Source organism: Artemia sp. Qi Xiang Cuo, chromosome 9 (genome assembly GCF_049724085.1).
Source record: "Artemia sp. Qi Xiang Cuo chromosome 9, ASM4972408v1, whole genome shotgun sequence".
Classification (NCBI taxonomy): domain Eukaryota; kingdom Metazoa; phylum Arthropoda; class Branchiopoda; order Anostraca; family Artemiidae; genus Artemia; species Artemia sp. Qi Xiang Cuo.
In genome coordinates, this window is record NC_142802.1 from 28,150,533 (window position 1) to 28,173,183 (window position 22,651).

The 22,651-nt window shown below is 34.3% G+C and overlaps 1 protein-coding gene across 1 annotated transcript in view; it reads right to left on the bottom strand.

Moving 5' to 3' along the window:
- LOC148948526 (protein Lilipod-like) overlaps positions 1 to 22,651 on the bottom strand; it is a 63,117-nt gene that overhangs the window by 31,561 nt on the left and 8,905 nt on the right. The window contains exons 2-4 of the mRNA XM_089093965.1: positions 18,515 to 18,639; positions 3,736 to 3,875; positions 654 to 754 (exon numbers count right to left, since the gene is read on the bottom strand). The gene's annotated coding sequence lies outside the window, so the exon portion shown is untranslated. The remainder of the gene's footprint in view (positions 1 to 653; positions 755 to 3,735; positions 3,876 to 18,514; positions 18,640 to 22,651) is intronic.

Consider the following 22,651-nt stretch of genomic DNA (forward strand, 5'->3'; position numbering starts at 1 on the left):
ATTTATATGTTTAATTTCTTTTTCTTCACTTTGTTCCAATTTCAGTCTCAAAGTCCAGTACTACTACAATCAAATCCCTGTTTTGCAAGTAAAAAACGAAGATTTCATTAAAAGCGGATTTTGAAAAAACTGGAATAAGCTCATCATCAAAATACATTTTGGCTACAAAGATCTAATGCGTCATGGTGTCAATTGGGGAGGGGATAGTGCTGGTTATGTCCTCTTACTTCGATCTTATTGCCGGCTCCCAGTATTATGAAAAATACCTTTTGAGGGGATGTTTTCATTGAAAAATGTCTTTTTGTATCTTCATTCAATAATTAAAAAGCCTGCGAATTCCCCCATCCCTAGATTTTGACAAATATATTTTACCCCCCCCGCCCTAACTTATCGTGAATTCACGCCACTGTGCTGATCAACCTACCTTAAAATGTGAAAAATGACATACAAATACAATCTATTCTGCTTTTTAATAAGGAAAAAATTTCAAACGAGACATTTTTGATAGTTGATCCCATCCCTCCAACCAAAATACGGTTTTGCGTATGGTAAAACTAAAATGTGCATTAGTTTTTAAAAAAATATTCTATGATACTGCAGGAGAAAGTTCAAAACAAAACAAAAGTTTTTAAAAGGATCATAAAACAACTTACCTTTCGATGAGGTAAGCCTTCAGATTCAATGAAGAAATAAGCAAACGGGAGAAGCACAAAAAGGGATCCATTCGAGAATAGAAATATCAAATTCCATAAGCCTATAAAGAAAATAATTTACACCAGGCTTTACCACTCCTAGAAAATGAAAAGGTTTTGAAATCATTCTATCTTATTGCCATTCCGGTTGTTCTTAAACAATGAAGGGTTTTGAAACATCCCATCACTGTCTTCCGAGGAGTTAGTTAAGAGACTGTTACCAATGCCAATACTACCATGCTATAAGTGAAGGGCACATCTTAGTATTTTTTTCATCAAAGTGCTTGTTTCGTTAAAGAATCAGAAAGAGTCAATCGACCTTATTCTTGAATAGAAAATTTGCAACTCACAAAGAAAAGACCTTGAAAAAGTATCATCATGAAATGATTGAATCCTAACTGCTAAATTTAGCAGTAAATATATTCCAAGACAGCATTGCCTAGACATAACAATCAACAACGAAAATCTGGGACAAAATGGGTGCAAGTCAATAAAATACGAGATGCAGATATTCCGCCAAAGACTTTCACTAATCTGTCTTCACTGCAAGAACATCTTTGTTCCGTTATTTTTACTATTCTTCTTGTTCTTTTACTTATTTTTTTAATATTATTTTTACTTATCTTTTTAATTTTAATATAATTTTTTTAAATATCAGTTTAGTGGCTTTTGATGATGGTCTAATAAGTTAAAATACAGAAATGAACAGACAGCAAACTTAATTTGCTGACAAGGAAAATCATCATGAAAAAGAAAGAATCTTGCAAAAATATATAAAAAAAACAATTATAACAGCTAATAAATGTTAATGAAAATCAAAAAATTTAAAATGAGTATCTCATAAAAAATATCAACTTTACTATTACAAGATATCTGGGATGATTTAATCTTGTCTTTGGCCCTTACTATGTTCTTCAGTTGGTAGACGAGCTTTTGATAGCCACATTGTCTTTATTCAATAAAATTTATAAATGACAAGCAAGGCCGTACCCAGAGGGAGGTGGCTTAGAACCCCTCCCGAAATGTTTTTTTGACTCGTAAAAACGCAACAAAAATGGACATAAACAAATTTTGTATGCGTTTTTTGAGGGTTTTTTTATGTATACCCACCCCCCCCCCCAAAAAAAAAATATCATTGAGTAAAACCCCCTCCGAAAAAAAAATCCTGGGTACGGCCTTGATAACGAGTCCTTTTATCATGACAAGTCACTGCACTTAATTCCACTTCAATATTTTACCCACTTTGTTGCTCGTCTGTTCCCACCATCGATGACACTTCGTTGTACCTATGCTTGCGTAAAAAAGTTCAGGACGAAGAAACAGAAAGTGACTGACAACTGGTCAGGTCGTCCAGTATTCTTTTTTGGGGGAAAATGCCTTGTCCCCCTTTGTAAATCTCTTTCTTTGAAGAAAGAGTTTGTTAAATCATACTACACTCGTGAATTCGCAAAGCCGTTGAAATAGATGTATAGATTATAGACAATGTTGTCCCCAATTAGTTTTACACTAAGAAGATAAGATATTTATTTCAGAAACGCACTTTGTGACAAGCCCCGAAGTGCCGAGTCGTGTTATATATATATATATATATATATATATATATATATATATATATATATATATATATATATATATATATATATATATATATATATATATATATATATATATATATATATATATATATATATATATATATATATATATATATATACGTATACGTATATATATATATATATATATATATATATATATATATATATATATATATATATATATATAATATATATATATATATATATATATATATATATATATATATATATATATATATATATATATATATATATATATATACATAGGTAAATATATATATATATAAAATCACAAACAACAATAGACTTAAAACTGGCTAAAACAGAATGAACTGATAAAACGAGCGAACATTGACAAAATATGGGAACCCTTGTATGGCCAATAAAAAGTGAGGAACTAGCGGGATGTTTGGTTAATTTTTGCCGTAGTGTAGGGGACAAAAGTTTTTTTTTCATTTCTGAAAATAAAGCAGTAAAAGGGGACAAGATATGATATGAAATTTATGAAAATTGTGAAATTTTTTCAAGATATGAAAATTACTCCTTGGCTCTTTTTCGGATGGATATAAATTTATCTTATTGTTCCCCTGAGATATCTTAAAGGTACCAAAGAGGAGAAGCATATTCAAGATCAGGGCTGGCAAAGGAAGCATAGATACTTAAAGAAGGGGAAGTGGATGTTCAAATTTAACCAGGAGCTAAAGGAGGGAGATCCATGCTCTTGCATTTTCTTTGCTCTTGGTATCTTTAACACGGATACCCTACTTTAAATTAGAAATTCTACTGGCTGAATCAAATGCTTACTGATTCTATAAAGCTAAGAACTAAAGGGGTCTCATGACTCAGACACTTGTTAATTATTTATCTAAAAGTAAAACATGGTCAATGTATCCTCCCCCTTCCTAAAACCAAATTGTTCTTCTCTTGAAATTTCATCAACAGCATTGCTAAGTTTAAAAAGCATTGCAGCATTGCTAAGTTTTTTAACTCAAAATATTTTCGTATTTTGGTGGAGTTTCCGAAGAATTGGAACTTCGACACATTTTGGTGACTTTTCTTATTTCTATCTTTGTTATTCTTATTCCTGGGTCAAGCAAAAACACCAATCATCAAATATTCAAAGTTCTAGTCTTTGAATCTGTCGAGCAAAAAACGTCACCAAATGTATCCATCACCCAAAAATCTAATCTCAGCTGTTTTATAGATATTCTGCAGGTTTTGGCTATTTTTTCTTGATGCTGAGCAATCGTATAAGCGCATGTCCTTATTCAAGTGCAGTATCAATCAATGAAGCAGTGTTTTCCTTGTCAGATTTTGCTTCCACCATGGCTCCTTTTATATTAATTATCATTTTTATGTAACTTTTTATGTAAATTCTTTTTATGTAAATTCTTTTTATTCAGATTTAACAAAAGTTGAATATAACTATCATAGGAATGGATACTTACTGTGGATCAGGTCGGTGTTTAGCCACTGTACATAGTAGCTGTTGGGATATTGTACAACTATTTCATTGCTGGCAATCGATAGTGGCAGTAAAAGAGCGGATGCTATCGATACGGCCAATGAAAATGAGGATAACCATAAACTATAAAGAGAGGAAAAGAAGAAGTTAAAATAAAGATGATAAATACTTCACCGTCATTCGTAATACTATAACTATTTTACACTGTCATTTCGTGACGTAAGCTACTTATTGCAACTTAATGCAAAGTGGGCCAGGATTGGTTAGCGAAAAATAAGTCACTCAGTCTAAACTTGATATGCAGTCTGACGAATCTCTTCTAAACCAGCGTGATAGGCCTATTTAGCCAGTGTGAACCCACTATAGCAGAAGTATCTAAACGTTTTGCCTTTGTCAAGTTCCGATTTTCTGAATTTGTGAATTTATAGTGTAAGGACTCTACATTTAGGTCACATCTAGGGAGAATAATCCCCACCCTCCTCCCCACTCAGTGCAGGTAGAAAATACGGAAGTAAATAAACCGAAATTTATTGACAGTTTTACGATTCGTCTTTGACTAGTTTTTTGGGTTTGTCTGTTGTTTCTGTTTTCATTTGTGGTTTTGTATACATGGGAAGCAACTTCAGCTCTATTAGAGCTTGTGATAGTCTTTTAGCAAAAAAAAAAAAAAAAAAGAAAAAAAAAAAAGACATCTTAACTTCAAAAATACTCAGTAGACCCCGGTGCCGCGCCGATGAGGGAAGACCGGTGGCGGCGGGGCCAAAACAGCGCGCCGCCGGCACGATCAATGATGACCGCAAACATTAATGTTTTCATCAGTCTTTCTCAAATCACAGCTTAAATTTACAACAGATTCGAGCCTATTCATGAGTTAAAAAATTCACACAAGTCGCTGGTTGGAAACTGGTCTTCTTAGTTATTCATTAAATAAAAAAAACAAGTTTTTTAAACTGAAAGTAAGGAGCGACATTAAAACTTAAAACGAACAGAAATTATTCCGTATATGAAAGGGGTTGTCCCCTCCTCAACGCCTCGCTCTTTATGCTAGTTTGACTCTGTCTCAAGACTTTATTTTTTAAAACAATAAAAAACTTTAGCGTAAAGTGCGAGGGGTTGAAGAGGGGCCAGCCTCTTTCACATAAGGATTATTTTCTGTTCGTTTTAAGTTTTAATGTCGCTCCTTACTTTCAGTTTAAAAAACTTGTTTTTTTTATTTAATTTCTGATCGTTTTTTAGTTAATGCAGGTTTTATTTGCATAAAAATTTTACTTTTCTTTTGCTAAATGAATGTCTTTACAAATTAACTTACGTAACTAACTTCTATATTCGTATATTTTTCTTCTGGCAAAAATTCAAAGTTGCAGATTTTTGCAGATATGAGCTTGAAACCTATGTAATAGGGTTTTCTGATACGCTGAATCTGACGATGTGATTTTCATTAAAATTCTTCCACTTGTAGGGGATGTTTCCCCCTCTTTAAAAAATCGAGTAAATTTCCTCAGGCTTGTTGCCTTTGATGAGTAATACTAAACTTAATAAAATTTATATATTTAGAATCAGCATTATAAACACATTCTTTTGATACATTTATTGACATCAAAATTCCGTTTTTAAAAGTTTCGATTACTATTGAGCCGTATCGCTTTTTTTTTTATTGTTTTTTTTTATTACGTATATGTTATTACGTATATGAGGGGGTTCTGCCCTTAGTCAATACCAAGCTCTTTACGTTAAAAGTTAAAAAAAAATTTGATTCACAAACCCCTGAATCACAAAGGCCGTTTAATTAGAATAGATATCTCTTTTGAAAGCACTAAAAAAAAACTGTAGCTTAAAGAGCGAGGTATTGACTTGGAGGAGAACCCCCTCACATACGTTATAATTTCTGTTCGTTTTAAGTTCTAATATTCCTTCTTACATTTCAGTTGAAAAAACTTGGTTTTTTTTTATTTAATTTCTGATCGTTTTTTAAATAATGCTTGGAAATCCGGCGCCCCCTTCATAGAAATGTCCCTTACCCCAAATAAACATCCTCCACGGAAATCTTCTCCAGAGTCACTCCCTCCTCTTGCCCCCCCTCCCGCACAAATCAGTTCTGAAAATGGTTGTATACGTCCCGAGAACCAATAAATAATGCTGGCAAGTCCGGCGCCCCCTTCATGGCGATGTCCCTTCCCCCCTGACCACTGCCTGCATGAACAGATCCTCCAACATAACCCCCGCCCCACCCTTCCCTCCCACTAGCAGAAAAAAAACCTCCTGAAAACTTCTGTATACTTCCGAATAACCAATACTATATGTTAACATTGGGTAAAGTTCCTATCTTTTAGCCCTCCCTCTGGGTACTTCGGGGGATTAAGTCATCCCAAAAGACATATTTATCATATTTTCGACCATGCTGAACAAAATGGCTATCTCAAAATTTTGATCAGGTGACTTTGGGAAAAAAATAAGCGTGGGAGGGGGCCTAGTTGCCCTCCATTTTTTGGTCACTTAAAAATGACACTAGAAATTTTAATTGCCGTTCGAATGAGCCCTCCCGCTATATGATAGGACACCGGTGTTTATACAATAACCCCTGTGTAAAAAAAAAAAGAAAAAAAAACAAAAAAAACAATAGGAATACGTTATATTTATTATTGCAAAAAATACAAAATTACTCAATTTTGCACATAGGAGCTTGAAACCTCGCCGGAAGGGGTCTCTGATAAGCTGAATCTGATGATCTAAGTTTCATTAAGGTTCTATAACTTTTAGGGGGTCTTTCCCCCTTTTTTGAAAATCAGCCAAATTTTCTCAGGCGCGTAACTTTTGATGGGTAGCTCTAAACTTGATGAAAGTTATATATTTGAAATCAGCATTGAAATCTGATTCTTTTGATATATCTATTGGCATCAAAAACCCGTTTTCTAGAGTTTCGGTTACCATTGAGCCGGGTCGCTCCTTACTTACAGTTCGTTACCACGAACTGTTTGATCAAGAGAAGTAGAAATCTGGTAGAAACGAAATGGCTGTGGCGTTTCAGAACCCATGCATAATACGAGTAGTTGAAGTATCTATTAGCTATGTATTATTAACGTAAATAAGAATCAAAATTAGTAGTTTTTTTTTCCATCGATTATTACAGCATACAAAACTTCAAATACCGCATCACAAAATTCGTCAGTTATCTGGGTAAAAACTTTGAATATAACTTTGAACTTAGAAGCTTAATTTTTTCATAATGACCTTTGCCTATATCTGTTTTGTCACCTTTAAAACAGTTGAAATGGGCGACTTTGATATAGATTGTTTTTTTGTTTTTTTTTTGCTCATTCGGATTCCTTAAAAGCCTTCTTGTATTAAAAACTGGTTTTTAATAACAATTTTAAAAAACTGCATTTTAAGGCTTTTTTTTGTCTTCTTTATAGAATATATGTCATGTAGGCTAAGGCTGAACTACTGCTTTTTTATTGCTTTTGGCTGCTCTTTCGGATATTATTCATTTTTCTTTTGGGGATTCATTCCAAATTATAAATTCATAAATACCTAACATCAGTCCAATTATAAACTGCATCTAAAAGGAATAAATTTATCAAATTGAAAAATACATAATGAACACTTCACATGAGAACACTTCAATTACAATGAAACAAAAAACACTTAATGGTTTATTCAGTATGAAGAAAAATGAAGTGCCAGCTATTTTCTTAGGTAAAAAAAAAAGAAAAGCTCATCCGTTTTTAATGTAATTAAATGAAATAATATGCAGACTAAAGTAGCTCCAAGAAGATGTTGAGATTTTCTTCTTAGTTCGTCACTTTTAATCCAAGCAAAATGTTAGGAGACTTAGTATCAGTTATTGAGTGTAAGCTTTGATTTCCAAATGCTCAAAAAAATTACCAAATTCAAGAAAGTCGCAACAATAAGTCACCTGTGGTCAAAATACTCAAAGACTCCTCTTTGATCCCCACCCAGGCTCAAAGCTTCTGCTATGGTCATATTATTGGAAATCTCCAAAGAGTTTCTTTTTAAAATAGCTTTCAAGCGTAGTTATAAAGCGTAGGGGTATTTAGCCTTTTTTTTTCTTTTCTTCAAAGCTTTGAAAAAAGTGTTATAATATTCCAAATGTTACATTTGTTGTATTTGTGCATATTTTTGGTCATCATTTGTGGCGTGATCGAATTTTTTAAACCATTGTAGATACGTAAGAACGTTGCAACATCTAGTACCCCGAGGTCATAAGACTGTCAAAGACTCCTCCTTGAACCTCCCAAATTGAAAGCTTTTATTATGACCTGGCCTTTTAACGTAACTTGGGCACAGGACCAAGGGCGCCATTGTCACTCGAGCGCAACATTAGGTGGGGATGTCGATATCGCTTTCATCACACCAATTCGTTTTAGTGTGAATCTGCCTGGTACCTATGAATGAATGTTTTCAAAGTAAACTCGTTTCATCAATAAGAAAAAACGGGTTGGACGCATGTGTCCCTTTCCCTTTGGACGATAAAACTATACAAATACTGTATCAAGTATAACTCGCGAAAATCTTGTTAGTTTTTGTCAACTTTTCAACTTTTTGGTATCCCTGCTTTCAATAAAAAAAAAATCAAGGTACTATCACTTAAATATAATAACTCCCAATGACTCCCCCCCTCCCCTCTGGATACTATCTTGATAGGATACCGTCTCTGCTTTAAATAAAAAAATAATAAACTTATTGGCATCCCTGCTTTCAAAAAAAATTGAGGCATTATCATTTAGATATGATAGCTCACTGCCTCCCCCCTCTGTGGATACCACCTTGATAGGATGCCGTCTCTGCTTTAAATTAAAAAAAATCAACTTTTTGGCATCCCTGCTTTCAATAAAAAAAAATTTCGAGATATTATCATTTAAATGTAATACCTCCCTATCCCACCCCCCTCTGGATACCACCTTGATAAGATACCGTCTCAGCTTTACATTAGAAAAAAAATTTACTTAATAATTAACTAGGTCACTATATGGTTCAAACAAACACGCAAAATAACGTTAAACAGCTTAGTATTCCTTGAAAAAAAATTGAAGGTATCAATAAAGGGGTAAAAAGACAACAACAAAAATGTCGAAATTATTCAGATATACCTCAAACTATCGGAAAACTGAGTCAAAGATTCGCCGTGGCATTCAATAAGATCTAAAGAATCTAATTAAAACGGAGCACACACAAAAGCCAAATTAGGCCAGTAGCCTATGAGAAATCGCAAAATACCCAAGACAATGAACAAGTCCCAATGGGGGCCCTGAGTCTATCAAAATATTTCAATGGTTTCCCAGGGAATTTGATATCATTTTCTTCCGTCTCCACTTTAAATAAAAAAATAATTATCTTTTTGGCATCCGTGCTTTCAATAAAAAAAATGAGGTATTATCATTAAAAAATGATAGCCCCCTATCCCCCCCCCTATAGGCAATAATTTACTTCATGGATCATATCCATTCATGGATCATATTTTTGGGATAACTTCCGTTTCAATCTTTAATTCCCCAACCTTGTACAAAGCTTAGTCTATAGCTAAATTTTGTCTCAATTGAAGGTTTTTGGGGGGGGGGGGGGGGGGGGGGTAAAAATGTTTCAGAAAGAAGATTATATTTTCTATAAGGCGTTCAACAATTGAGTATTAAACATTAAGAAAATATCATCTAAAAACAGCCAAAGAACAAAAAATTCTGCAAACTTACAATTCAGCTGTAGAAACAATCTGTTGGCTGTCAATTTCAAAATCCAACTGAAGGCTGAAGCTGTATAGTAGTGAATGCGTTCTTTAACTCTATTCAACTTGAAAATAAAATTCTTGACTACGAATGAAATAGTGATTGGGAAACTACATTCGAAATGATTTAAACTAATTTCATAAAGACGATTTTCACGATTTTTTTGTCAACATAAGAAGAACTGTGTATATTGCAATATTTGCAATTGCATATTGCATCTGTCTGGTTTTTATGCAAAGTAACAAAATAGACGAAAATTAACGAACAAGAGAGTAGTAAAGAATTATGGTGTGCAAAGTAATATTAGGCAGGGAAAGTCACTGGTGATAAATCGCCAGGGGTGGCACTGTGATTGCATGATTTTAGAGGATTCGGAGATCCAAATTTTTTTTCGGGGTGACGCATAGATTTTCGGGGAAATACCCGAAAATTCGGGGATAGTGCAAGCCCTGCTTGATTTCTAATCAGGAAAATCGAAATACTAAACCACACGAGAAGGAAAAGCTCCGACTTTGCGGTTGAACTTACTTTCAAACAAAACATTCTTAATCAGAGACGTCATGTGGCTTCACTAAAATATTGATTACCCTAAACTAGATTTACAGACAGAAGCTATTTTCTGTGAAGCATGACGACACACTGACGTGCTAAGTCTTAACCTCTTAAGCAAAAAAGTCAGGTTTCATTAATTTATTGCACATATTCGTTTATTAATTATGTGTTGAATAATAGTTTAATAGTCCTAAGTTGGACTCAGGCTTCTAGCTGATTCAGCGTAGATATATTACCCTGCTTTAGGATCAGGGTCATTCAGGGAATACTCTCTGACATTCCAACTCACACTCAACTGATAGTAGCATTCACTTTTCTTTAATCTGCAACTCACTTCTGTGTAATCATGTCAACTCAGTAAAGGATACTATTCGTTAGCAACTTGGCGCAATAAACTCAATATAGACAAGCCAACTCAAAACAGGTAACTAAAAACGTCGATTAATACAAAAAAAATCAACAAGCATAACCCAATGAAATTCTTACACAGGATACACAACAGAAACCTACAGATTCTTTTACCTGTTTGATATTTTGTTCTCTTACATAGAATATCGTTTGAACAATGGAAATAAATCAAAATATCCTCTTGTTTTTTATGTTCTAATCTTGGAAAATATAAGCACCATTTACTTCTCTGTTTTATCAATATTGAAAAAATGTTGATCATGTTATAAAAACAAACATCCCTTGAATAGTTTGGAACTTGTGTAATTTTCAAATAACAAAACAATTACCAGTTTTTGGCTTAATAATAAAAACTTTGAAATCAGCTTAGCTCCAAAAGTGACAACTCTACTTGAATATAGCACTGGTTCTGGGTCTATGTTTCATAAAAAAATCAAAAAGGATTGTTTTCAATCTTTTTTTTCACGTTTCAAGTGAGGCCTGAAACCCTAGCCACACTTCTATCAAAATTGAGTCATACCAACAGACAGTTGGGGGCAGGAGCATTCCTTCTTCCCTAATATTTCCCCCGAGAATCCATTGAAAAAATTAGCGAGTTATGACCCCCCCCCGCCAACCCCCATCTCTCCCACAGTCAGATTGCAGTCATCTGCTCCCACTTTAGTTTGACATGTGTAGATCTATGAGGTAAGTAATTACGTTAGAGTATCTCTCAAAATTGTGAAGAGGTAATATAAATATGGCAACCTTACAATGGCCCTATACTGTGAAGGTTTGTATGGATACCTTGATCACAGGAAAAATATCTTATATTACCTTTAGACTTAATCACAACAAAATTTACAATTTACCAGTGGAAGCTGATACTCTTATCTGCCTTAAAAGACTGAAAAATATTCTTTAACAAGCATCTTGCAGCTAATTTTGGATAATGTCTTCAATGTAACCTTTTCCCTAGGAAAACAAATTCTGAGGGTTGTATTTTAAAAATTTCCTAATGCCTAAGCTTAACTACGTCACCTCTGCTGATAAAAACAGAGCGGTGTATGACTAGGTCCAATAAAGTTGACTTTTTCAAACTTTTAAAAAAAATTCTTATGATAGATCAATCAGTTAGGCAAGTACTGAGGAGCTTATTTGAAGGGCAGGTCAGATTTAACAATAAAAAAATAAAAGAAACATGAAAATAATAAGTTAAAAGCAGGACGGTGCTGATAGTATGGTAAGTAACTTTTTGAAAAACACCACTTAGAAAGTTAGATATAAAATACAGAAAATGAGCAGAACAAATATAATTGCAGAAAAAAGATTCACAGGCTGGCCCTCCTTCATGTTCACTGTTATATTGCCATAAGTGTAGAAAGCTTTATTGATATATTTGCTAATTATGGAAACAGGAGGATCCAGGGTGCAGGAATAGATTTGAATAGTAAAATTAAGAAGACACTCAAATTAGGAATAAATCAGGATGAGGATGTAATGTTAATATGCTTGTTAAAAATTAGCTGCAAGATGCTTGTTAAAGAATATTTTAATCAGTATTGAACTAGCTCTCAAAGGGAATACACCTGTTTTGACTTGATTCTTTAACCTTGAAGTAATTCAGTGATAAGTTGTGCAATCGGATACTGAATTTATTACGCAATCAGAATTTCACACAAGTAATGTAAGAACTTGAAATAAGTACCTGTATTTTGAAGATTGCTTATAATTTGAATTGATTGGATACTTGTGTGTTTAAAAAAAAAAAATTATTATCTGAGTTAATAATCATAAATGGAATAAGGTGTGTTTGGTCGATAGCAGTGAATGAGTGAATATTTTAACTCAAATTGTAATAATGGATTATGATTTACGGTCTATTACAGACTAGTTTTTGAATTGCCAAGTTGGTTAGTTTGGAATAAATTAACATTTGTAATGTATTGTCTTATGACTGAGAAAGACCTGTTACGCGAGAGCCGCTTATTTGTTTATCCAGTGGCGGTTACAAGTTTATTCTGAATATAAACCATTATGAACTATGATTCTGATTTTTGATAGAATGTTCAAATTATATTTATTCGTATCAATTTGGTACATTTAACCCGAAGAGGAATTGCTGCTGACCTATTGGCCTAAATTTCGACTTGTTTTTGGAGCTGATTTAGAGATTGGCGTTAGGAGTCATTCTAGGAGTTGAGTTCGGGGTTGGCGTTTTCCGTGCCCATGTAAAGGCTAACGCTTAATATACGTTTGCAGCTCCGAGGATAAATATTTGTTGCCCAGTGAGGTAATACGTTTCTTGTTTAATTATTTCTAAGATGGGACGTCGGCGTAAAGTCCAGCATGCTGGAGCTGATGGAACTGGAGCAGTTTTAGATGTTTCGGCCACTTCTAGCGAGGAGTCCCAGTCACCATTGTTAAAGTTGTCCGAAGATTTTGTTAGGATGCTGGCAATCGTGAAAGAAAAAGGATCTAAGTTCGACTCTATTGATGGACGTATGAGATCTCATGAACAAAGGGTTATATCGGTGGAAAAAGGAGCAGCTTGAGTTTCACGCATCGGTTACGGAAGTTCAAGCCCGTGTAGTATCAGTTGAAAGCGAAACTGATAGCCTAAAAAAATCAGATAAGCGTTATCTCGAGTGAAGCGATGGCACTGAGGAAAAACAATATTGATCTGGCAAGTCGGTTAATGATGTGTGAATACCAGGTATCTGACAGTAACATTATTGTTTGGAATTTGCCTTGTGACAGTAAGGAGGACGCTAGTGAAGCGTTTAAGCAAGTATGTCTGTCTGGGCTTGAAGCAAGTGAGGTTCCCAAGTTTACAGTGCTACAAAACGTGAAAGACCAGAAATTTTTCAAATTTAGTGTTTTTTCGAGGGAAAAGAAAATTGATTTACTAAAAGTTAGCAAGAATTTGAAAGGGAAATCTGTGAGGAATCTGAAAGAGATTTATATTAGTGATGATGCCCCTCTTTCTGTCCGGGAGGCACGAAAAAATCTTTTTGAGAAGAAGGCTAGGCTAAAGGATATAGGTATTTCAGCTTGGGTGTCTAAAACCGTTCCACCTCATCTTTAGTTTGATCGTCTTAATGGTTCGCGAGGCAAATTCTGCCCTAGTGATATAATCCCGGAGCTTAATTCACCGCGCAGTGATAGCAATGCGCAACAGCGCAGTCAAGCGAGGGGAAGAGGTTTACGCGGTGGTGAAGGTAGAGAAGGAGTTTAATATAGGTCCCTATTTGATATTATGGTAATCTTGTGAACGGATGGTTTGTAATCGGGTGAGTATTGTTTAGTGTCAGTTATGAAATTTAAAATAAGCGGTTGTTGCGTTTATTATTAATTTATTCATTTTTTTTTGTGTTATGAAGTATTCATTGTTTTGGTTATTTATGTCCCCTATGTTGGCGATTCTTTTTGTGTTATTATTTTTGTTCCATGTTTTCTTATCTTTTGTTTTCTTTCAGGATTTGTTGGTCTGGATTTTCTCGGTTCTTGGTCGTGTCACTCATGGTATGGTCAGGTTACTATTTTTCCGCGTTCCAAAATTCCGCTTTCCATCCCTTTGGATTGATTATTTTGAATGTCAAGTTTAGGTAGGGAACGGTTGAGTTTTCTTGAGAGTGATTCGATGAAATTACATGATTTGGGGGGAGGGGTACTTTTGATGTGGGTGAGTTTCATGAGGTTAATCCTGATTCCCGTTATAAGTTTCTGTGTGATTTGAGGTCTATTAGTTGTCAAAGTGAATTTAATATTTTTCATTTAAATTGTCAAGGGATTGAAAGTTCATACCAGTTTTTGAATGAGTTATGTCTGCAATCAACCCCTCATGTTTTAGCTTTAACGGAGACTTGGTTGAAGAACCATAGTTCTTCTCTGTTAGAGATTGGTAATTATAAGCTGTATATTAAAAATAGAGAGATGTACCGACATGGCGGTTTAGCAATTTACGTGCGTAATGATTTTGAGGTTATGGTGAGAGATGATATAAGAGTTAATCGAGAAATGGTGTTTGAAAGTATGGTGTTAGAATTGCAGTGTCTTAATTTTAAGTGTTTTACGATTGTCGTTTATAGACCCCCTCCGTATAATATAGATGAGTTTAGCTCACTTTTAGAAGAGCAATTGGATAAGTTACCAATTTCAACTAGACCTTGTTTTATTTGTGGTGATTTTAACTTGGATTTAAGAACTGTGAATAGTAACCTTAGAGCTAGGGAGTTTCTAAGCACTATGCTGGGTTATGGACTACAGCCTTCTATTATTATATGTACATGAGTGGGCTATGATTCAGCTACGTTGTTTGATAACGTTTATTTAAATACTTGATATACTAGTGCGACTATTATTGTATATTACTTCTTGGATAATTTTGATCTGTTGGTATCTATTCTGTCTCTTTTGAACCGGCCAAGATCAGACCATTCTCAAGTATTGAAAAATTGTTTTCCCGTTTATAATGTACCAAAGTTAAAGAATGAGCTTGGAGGGAAATACTTCGATTTTTTATATAGTAATGATATAGATGTGAATGATAAATTGACACTTTGGTATTCGATGATTAAGGATACGGTAGTTGCTTGTAGTCAAGTTAGGAAGAAACGTAAGTATTTTGATTCGCCGAAGAAGCCTTGGGTTACGAAGAGTATTCAAGTTTCTCTAGCTAGGCGATAGCAACTGTATAAAAATTCCACATTAGGTAATAGTAGGCCTATTAGAGATGTAAATATTTATAGACCGTATAGTAATAAGTTGAATAGTATACTTCGTAAGGCTAAGTTAGATTACCTGAGTGATAGATTTAAAAATGCAGGGGGTAACCCAAGAAAGACTTGGAATGTTATAAATTCTGTTATTAAACCGAATAAGCCTGAAATTGTTTGTAGTCTTGTTGATGGTGAAAATATTCGCCCAACTACTGAACGTATGTGTGAGCACTTTTCTAGTGTAGGGGGCCGGTTAGCGTCGTCTGTTGAGCAGCATGCAAGTGATGGTGATTTTACTCAGTTTTTGCCTGAAAGTAGTGACGTTTCTATGTACTTGCGACCGGTTACTGAAAAAGAATTGTGTGATGTGGTAAAAGGTATGCGAAACAGTGCATCCGGGTCAGACTTTATTTCAACAAAGGTTTTCAAGTCAATTTTTCTTGTGATATCGCAACAAATTTTGTATCTGATTAATGCTAGTTTTAAATGTGGTATATATCCGGAGTGTCTTAAAAGTGTGAGACTAATATGTTTATTTAAAGGGGGTGATAGGAAAAATGTGAATCATTATCGACCAATATCCCTCCTTTCTGTTATATCAAGGCTTGTAGAAAAAATTATTAATTCTAGAGTATATGCGTTTTTGAAGAATATTTCCTTTTCCTATTCTAATCAGTTTGATTTTCGCAAGGGGATTTCTACAGAACAGGCAGTTTTATTTGCGACAACGTTTGTTCATGATGCTTTGGACCATGTTTTTAAGGTGGCGTCTATTTTTTTAGATATTGTTAAAGCGTTCGATTCAGTTGACCATGAAATTTTAATTATGAAGTTTCAAAATTGTGGAATTAGAGGAAATGCGTTTAAATTATTTGAAACTTTTTTGAGGGGTAGGACCCAGTGCGTTGAAATTTCTAATGTGAGGTCTGGTGAAAGAATGGTTGATTATGGTGTTCCACAGGGTTCTGTTTTACGTCCACTTTTATTCTTGGTTTATATTAATGACTTACGATTTTCTATTTTGGATTTATTAGATAGTGCACATTCTAATTGTAGGGTGATTATTCCTAGTTTTGCAGATGATACCCATTTTACTGCCGCAGCAAAGACTGAATCTGATTTAATAGAGATAATGAGAAGAGGTATGTCAGGTATAGATAAGTGGATGAGAGTGAATAAGCTTTTGTTAAACCACAGTAAATCAGGTTTTATTATGTATGGTAGATCATCAAATTTTTACCCTTGGGTTGTTGATTTGCAAATGGAGAATTATGTAATTAAGCGTACAAATACTATATAATACCTTGGTGTTATTGTAGATGAATGCCTTAGCTTTAAAAATAATGTTTCTTTTATTAGTAGCAAGATTGCAAGAAATGTTGGAATGATGAGAAAGTTAAAAAATATTTTCCAGGATTCTGTTTTGAGATTGAATTATTTTTCGTTAGTTCACCCGTATTTAGTATATTGCGTGAGTATATGGTCTAGCACATTTTAAGTGCATTTGCAGCAGTTACGTGTGATACAAAATATGGCACTGCGAGTGTTGTCCGGAGATAATCGGAGAAACTCGGTGAGATCCCAATATGTACAGTTAAATATTATCCCTGTGTCAGGTCTTGGAAAGTTTTACCATGGGTTATTTATGTTTAAATATTTTTCTAATTTGGTTCCCAAGTGTTTTTTAAATCTATCAAATTTATTTATTTCTGGTGATGATGTACACAATTATCCTACTCGTCATGCTAGAGATATACGGACACCTCAAGTTACTAGTACTAGATCGCTATTTTCAATACGTCATGTGGGGCCAGTTGTCTGGAATAATTTGCCTGTTTCTTTAAAAAGGTCAGTGAATCTATGTGAATTCCGTCGGGACCTTAAAACCCTTTGTCTCCGTAGGTATGAATTTGTATGAATTTGTTTAAAGGGTGGTATAGTTGTGTCACTCTCAGGTTAGCCCGGAGCCCGTTTTTCCTATATATTTTTTTTTTTTTTTTTTTTATTTATTATTTATGGGATGGCGGCGGGAAGTTTTGGAGTATGTGAAGTATTGATTTTTGGTTATTGCGACCAGGAGCCGAGTGAGTGTAAGATTTTCATTTTTTCTTCTTTTTTTTTCTTTTTCTTTCTTTCTTCTTTTTCTCTTATTTTTCTCTTCTTTCTCTTTAGTATGTTATTATAAGTGTTAATTTTAAGAGGGTAAATACTTCCGAACAAGCGTTAGCTTATGGAAGGTCATTTTTTTTTTTTTTTGTGTTGTGTTGTTTTTGGAATAAACCCTTATCTTATCTTATCTTAATAGGTAATGTATTAAAAAGTTCAACCAAATGAGTAGCTTCACCAGGGTCAAATTTTTTGGTAAGAATGACGCATACAGTGAAGATGTAAAAAAAAAACAACAAATAATCTAGACGCAGGGTGTTTCTTTGCAGTCAAAAAAACTTTTGGAAGAATAGGGCCATATCAAACTAAGATTATGATATTGAAGACCATGGCAATAAGAGTTGGCAAGTTTGGCTGTAAAATGTCAGCTATTCAAAATGTTGAAGAAGATATTCTGGACATTATTCAGAGGACTTATCTAAAGATAATTTTATGGAGTTGTTTCAATGATCATAGATCAAACAGTAGGCTATACAAAAGCATGGTTTGATCCAAATTACTAGGGCTATGAGGAAAGTAATGTTAAGAGAGTTGCACCAAATTCTGTGAATGAAAGATGAGAGGTTGCTGCAAATCATGCTTTCAGACAAACCATCTTGGATCAAACAAAAAGCAGGAGATCCTTGAATGGAGTGGGAAGTTGTCATAAGAAAGGATTTAATGAAAATAGAATCTGGAGAGCTGGAAGTAAATAGTGAATCTTTGAAGAGGTGGAGAAACAGAAAGAGTCTATGCAGCTGTGCTGGCCTTAGCATGTGTATAGTTTATAAATAAATGTAAACCTTTGTGCAAACAAATTTCAGTAGATTCTGGATATGAGAGACCAAATATTTGAACGAGTGCAAATGGAACCTTTGAATATCTTCATTTAAGAAATAGTTCTGTAATGCACTTGAATTTTATAGTTTCATATTGTTTTTCTGCTGTTTTACACCTTTCTATGCTTCTTGGAATCTTTGTCTATCAATTGGGGTATATTTCAAGTTACAAGCCAAATCATAGGTTTCGGTGAAAATGGTTAGTTAATATTTGTATATCCATGCATGAAAATAAAATTGTTGGGAAAATTACGAGCAACAAGAGGCAGTAGAAACATGGCTAAAAGAACATGTAAATCACCAGAGGATTATATTACTACTGTAGCGCTATTTTTAAAGACAAAAAACACTTAAGTAGATAAAAAAAAAATAAGACCAACCTGATTCTGTAAACAATAGCTTCATCAGCATCAGTAGCAAGATCTTCATCTTTAGCTCTTTTCTTGAAATGACTAATTATGCCATAGCTAAGAAGATACAGGCCAAAGAAAAACAGAAAGTTGATCTATAAAAAAAAACGTAGTTACTACATCTCAAGATTACACTGTTTACCTCAAAAATACATCTTACACTGCATAACTTTCACAAGAGGTGAAGAGCCTGAAAAATACTTTTGGGTTTTTATTTGTAAACAACTGTTCATAGCCTATAATTAGTTTTCCTAGGCCTGTAAACGAACAGTCAAAACAAAATTAGTTCAAAAATTCTGATTTGCACCTGCTACTATAGTCGATAAAATCACACATAAGACAACTTTGAAAAAACAGATGCTTCCAAGTATCTTGGCCATCAAATAACATACAGGAAAGTGAATTAGACTAAGCTCAAGGGAGCAGGCTATTCTTAGTTTTACTAAATCACTGATCTTTTGTGAATTACTGCCCCTTACTCTATGCTCTTCTTCAACTATAGGCGTTGACAAAGTGGTTACTAGGATTTAAGTAAACTCCTAAGCCAGACCTGACTTATTTTCAAATTCAAGTGCTGTTTTACTAGAAAGTTTTAAACATTACAAGCAGTGAAAGAATAGTAGCATGAAATTAAAATGCCATCATTTGGGTTGTAGGTCTACTTCTTGGTAAAAGTGTAGTACAGAAATCAGAGAGCAGCGAATTTGTTTGCTCATTTTGAAGGTTGGCTATTACCTTCTGTGTTTATATTCACATCACCAGATGGTTCATAGTGTTAATAAGAATCCAATTTGAAAAACAAAATAAGAAAACCTTTTATATAGCTTAAGGCAATATCCTGTTGGGGGCAGCGGGTTGGTTGGGAAGTAAAAGTAAAAGCAGAAATCATTATATTTAGACAGAGATTTGAATTGAGAATCTGATGGTGTTTTTTCCTCTTTGATTTCTGTCTTATATTATATTTTTCATTTTTGTGAGTATTATTTCATAAATTACCTAAAACACAATTGTCAGTGACAAGGAGGGGTTTATCCTTTTGTTGAACATTGCTGGGTGGTATATCTTGGGGTACTAGTGTCTTTATGTGGACTCAGGGGCATCCCAGGTGAATTTCCACTCCATGTCTCTCCAGTCACCATCCATTGACCTCTTGAATGCTTCAATGGATTTTGCCTGGACTGTTGCTTTACTTAGAGAGTTCCACAAGGGGACACCTTGGGCACCAAAGAAGTCATTCAATATTCAATTATTTAAAACAGCTTTCATAGTGTTGGCAAACGCCTCAACTAAATTATGCTATCTCTTACAACATAGGCAAAAAGAAAGATAAAAAAACTAAGCACGATTAATGACACTTGTATAAAACGGAATAAAAGAATTGCTGAAGCAATTTGTTCTGCATCTTATTGGCTCAAACTTGTTTTTGTGTCGAGTATTGGCTTTGGGGGCAATAAGAGTAGGCAACAACATACTGTCTTTTTCACTAGCAAGGAGTGACTGTCCAAATTTGCACATAAAATGGAATCTCCATTCTCTCAGTATTGGTGTTTTCAACATTACGGCTGTAGTTGCATACATGTCATATTTGGGGCCCAGTATGATTTTTGTTGTCCATTTTTGAACAGCCTCAAGATTGTCACTTAAGTAGTCAATGGAGTGCACCTGTGGTTTCCAAACAGGGCACCCGTATTCTAGCAAAGGACATACATAGGAGATATTTTTTATTTTTTTATTTATTAACTGAAAACTCATCTAAAAAAACTTGAAAAAGACGGAGCAAAATATAAGAAAAAAAAGAAAAGAAAACAATAGTACGAGACAAATATCGACAAATATATATGCTAGCCATAAATGGTTCACTGGGAAACCTAGTTGTCAGAGTGTAGTCAGTGATTGCAAAGCATAGTTACCCTTTTTCACAAGGTTAGAAACATGGTAGCTGAAAGAACAGTCAGTACTGAAAGTCACACTAAGAATAATTGCAGTTGAAGTGTAGTTATGTTCACTGATTTTTTTTAGGTAGACTGTGTAGCTTCTTTGAGTGTCCCCCAGTGATTTTTGATTAACTGAAAGCCATGTTGTGAACTGTGTAAAACATTGTTTGCTTCAAGGTATTTAATAACTGCAGACAAGAACCTTAACAGCTGCTGATGTCATGCTGATGGGTTGATAATTTTTTAGCAAGATCCTTTCTACCTTTTTTTAAAATAGGAATGATATGTGCAGTTTTCCAGTCCTGAGGTAGTCTAGAAGTATTTAATGATAATTTGAACAGCAGGGAAAAAGGTTGACACAAAACTGTGCAAAATTTATGTTGGATACATGGGTGAATGCCGTCTGGACCAGCAGATTTATTCAGATTGAGGGATGGAAGTTCATTCAGAACCAAAGAATCTGTACCGTAATCAGAATTGGTTCCATATTATGTAATACATCATATAAAGGAGGTGTTGGACAAAAAACAGAAGAGAAAAATTCGTTGAAAATTTCAACTTTCAGTTCAGGATCAGCAACTGATTTATTATTGTGCATGATATCTGTGATTGTGCATCTGCTGCTACATTTTTGAGGGGCATAACGCCAGAAAGATTTAGGGTTATCCTTAACTTCCTCAATTAGTTTTTCCTTAAACCTTCTCTTCAACTCTTATATTTGGTTTGTTGTTTGATTACAAAAGGATTTGAAGACTAGGTAATTTTCTGTGGTCTTATTTTTTCTATAGCGATTCCATGCTCTGTGTTTTCGATTGATTAGCTTGCTTACTTTAGTAGTTAAAAAAGGTAAACTTTTTGCCTGTTTTACCTGAAAAATTCTGGTGCATGACTTTTCAACATTTAGAATTTCTGTTTTTACATTTGACCAACTCTCCTCAATATCATCAGTAATAAGCGTTTTCCAGTTGACTTTGGCTAGTTTTTCAGAGATTATTTTGTAGTTTACATATTTTGTTGCTTAGAGGAAGGTTGTTTGGTAGGCAGACATAGCTCTGAAATAATTAATACATGGTTGCTATTACCAACAGGTGTGGTTATTACATTCTTAATAAGAAGGTCAGGGTTACTGAGTATAACCAGATCAAGAATGTTGGAGACTTGACCTTACCTTTAACAAGTTGGTTTTGAGATTGTTTGACAGAGGGAATTATCCGAAAGGCCAGACAAAAAAGGAGAATCTCTATTACAAAAACTAGATACATCAATCCATTGGATTTCAAGAAGGTTAAAGTCCTCCATTAGGACAAGATCATAGCTGGCAAATTTGGACATCACATGAGACAATATGGCAGCCAAATTAGATTCAGAGTCCAAAAGACACAGAACACTGGGGCTTCTATAAACAACACCCACCACAATTGACATTATTTTATTGTGTATTTTAATCCACAAAGACTCAATTCCATCAATATTCAGAGAATTTAATTGAACAAGACTAACATTTAGTCCATCTCTTATATAAAGGCACTCCTCTGTGGCAAAGTGAAGAATTCAGATTGGAAAATACTTGGTAACCATTGATTTTGATTTCATCAGGAATTAAGACTGACGAGGTATTTTTTTGGTGAAACTTCTGTAATTGCTGCAATGTCCACTCCTTCAGATTTCACACAAAAGGAAAGTTCAGAAAGCTTATTATGGAGGCTATCAACATTGGAACTAAGGAACATAATTCCCTGAGAGGTAGGAATCTGAGAGAATTTTAAGGAACTAAAGGACTGGTAAGGTTGTTGGATACAGCACTATGAAATGACAAAGAAGAAACATCAGGTAAGCAAGTTGCTGATGAAGAAACGAGATAAATGTCAGCATCAGACAGGGAAATATTATTATTATGTTCACTACTAGATCGTTGAGAGGCAGAATCTGGTGGTGCAAGTCCATAAACATTTAAACAATTAACAAAGGTAAAAGGAGGCACATACATTAGTGGGACATTGGAGCGGTTGGGGGATTGATCCAACTGGCAAGTTTTTTTTAATAATGGCACCATTACGAATTATCAAATCTGCCTCTCCCTTTCCTATTCTGCATTTCAGCTCCTCAACTATAGTTTTGTGCTTTATGTGATATTCCTTAGGACTATCACCATAGAAACTGATTGATCCTTTTT